Here is a 2,500-nt window from a genome sequence, read left to right on the forward strand (position 1 = left end):
AGTCCAAGACACCGTCAGGTTGGGAGTTTGGCTGGGGCGGCACATCTGTCAAATGATAACGCAGGTGTCCTAAGGTGAGCTCAATGAGAACAGAAATCTCATGTAGAACAAAAGGGTAAAAGCTCACTTGATTTTGATTTTCAGTATGAATACAAACCGTGAAAGCGTGGCCTATCGATCCTTTAGTCTTTAGGAGTTTTAAGCTAGAGGTGTCAGAAAAGTTACCACAGGGATAACTGGCTTGTGGCAGCCAAGCGTTCATAGCGACGTTGCTTTTTGATCCTTCGATGTCGGCTCTTCCTATCATTGCGAAGCAGAATTCGCCAAGTGATGGATTGTTCACCCACCAATAGGGAACGTGAGCTGGGTTTAGACCGTCGTGAGACAGGTTAGTTTTACCCTACTGATGAAGTGTTGTTGCAATAGTAATTCTGCTCAGTACGAGAGGAACCGCAGATTCAGACAATTGGCATTTGCACTTGGCTGAAAAGCCAATGGTGCGAAGCTACCATCTGTTGGATTATGACTGAACGCCTCTAAGTCAGAATCCGTGCTAGAAAGCAACGATGATTACCTCCAGAGAACTTTAGGCGAACCAGAATAGAGGACTTCGGTCCTCATGCGTCCCAAGGTGCCAAGGAGGACAAGAACCTCCAAGGCACTACCGATAGCAAATTCTAATGTTTCTGGAGATAAATCCTTTGCAGACGACTTAAATAAAGAACGGGGTATTGTAAGTTGTAGAGTAGCCTTGTTGCTACGATCTTCTGAGATTAAGCCTTTGTTCTAAGATTTGTTAAAAACATGTCTTTTTTTTTCTTGAAGTCCAAGAAGGCTCCCCTCGTCTGCCACTGGCCGGAGGGTGCCAAGGAAGAAGTGGTGCCTGCAGGCTTGGGCTAGCTTGTGGCAGCCGAGTGATGTAAAGGAGGCCACGTCTGGTCTGGGACGTGACTGTGAATTTTTTTTTTAAAGTCCAAAAGGCTCCCCTCGCTTGGGAGCTGGCAGTGGAAATTTTTTCTAAGTCCGAAAGGCTCCTCTCGTTTGAAATGGTTTGACTCGGGGAGCCTTTTGGAGTGCTTGAAATTTTTGGGCCAGGTCCCTTTCGGACGGTTTACTTTGTGGACTTGTCGTAATTTGATTGGAAAGATGTTTGGGCAATTGGGCTTTGGTTTTTTGGTTTTTGTTTTATTGGCTTTTGAGTGGGGGAGCCTTTTGGACTTAGGGTTAGCGTTAGGGTAAGCCTAGGGTTAGAGTTTAGGGTTAGGGTTAGCGTTAGGGTAACCCTAGGGTTAGAGTTTAGGGTTAGGGTAAGAGTTAGGGTGAAGGTTAGGGTTAAACTTGGCTAAACTTGGCGCCTGCACGTAACTTAAGCTGGCCAATAGTTTCCCGCAAAAAGTTTTGAAAATGGTGAAAATCTTAAGGGTGCTTATACTATAGGGGACCGACACCCTGTTTTAATTTAGTAGAACACACGCCCTCTTAATGATGATGTGACAGCGCCAAACCTGGCACCTGCACGTAACTCGAGCTGGCCAATCGTTTCCCGCAAAAAGTTTTGAAAATGGTGAAAATCTTAAGGGTGCCTATAGAACAGGGGGACCGACGCCCAGTTTTAAGATAGTGTAGCACACCCCCCTTAACGATGATGTGACAGCGCCAAATCTTGCGCCTGCACGTAACTCGAGCTGGCCAATCGTTTCCCGCAAAAAGTTTTGAAAATGGTGAAAATCTTAAGGGTGCTTATAGAATAGGGGGACCGACGCCCAGTTTTAAGATAGTGTAGCACACCCCCCTTAACGATGATGTGACAGCGCCAAACTTGGTGCCTGCACGTAACTCGAGCTGGCCAATTGTTTCCCGCAAAAAGTTTTGAAAATGGTGAAAATCTTAAGGGTGCTTATAGAATAGGGGACCGACGCCCAGTTTTAAGATAGTGTAGCTCACCCCCCTTAACGATGATGTGACAGCGCGAAACTTGGCGCCTGCACGTAACTCGAGCTGGCCAATCGTTTCCCGCAAAAAGTTTTGAAAATGGTGAAAACCTTAAGGGTGCTTATAGAATAGGGGGACCGACGCCCAGTTTTAAGATAGTGTAGAACACCCCCTTAACGATGATGTGACAGCGCCAAACTTGGTGCCTGCACGTAACTCGAGCTGGCCAATTGTTTCCCGCAAAAAGTTTTGAAAATGGTGAAAATCTTAAGGGTGCTTATAGAATAGGGGGACCGACGCCCAGTTTTAAGATAGTGTAGCTCACCCCCCTTAACGATGATGTGACAGCGCGAAACTTGGCGCCTGCACGCAATTCGAGCTGGCCAATCGTTTCCCGCAAAAAGTTTTGAAAATGGTGAAAACCTTAAGGGTGCTTATAGAATAGGGGGACCGACGCCCAGTTTTAAGATAGTGTAGAACACCCCCTTAACGATGATGTGACAGCGCCAAACTTAGCGCCTGCACGTGACTCGAGCTGGCCAATAGTTTCCTGCAAAAAGTTTTGAAA

At 46.5% G+C, this 2,500-nt stretch overlaps 1 pseudogene; it reads left to right on the forward strand.

Moving 5' to 3' along the window:
• LOC145471272 (large subunit ribosomal RNA) lies at window positions 1-797 on the forward strand (annotated as a pseudogene; the record flags this gene model as incomplete).
• Between the last annotated feature and the right edge of the window lie 1,703 nt (window positions 798-2,500).

This window comes from Orbicella franksi, unplaced genomic scaffold, assembly GCF_964199315.1.
Source record: "Orbicella franksi unplaced genomic scaffold, jaOrbFran1.1 SCAFFOLD_640, whole genome shotgun sequence".
Taxonomy (NCBI): Eukaryota; Metazoa; Cnidaria; class Anthozoa; order Scleractinia; family Merulinidae; genus Orbicella; species Orbicella franksi.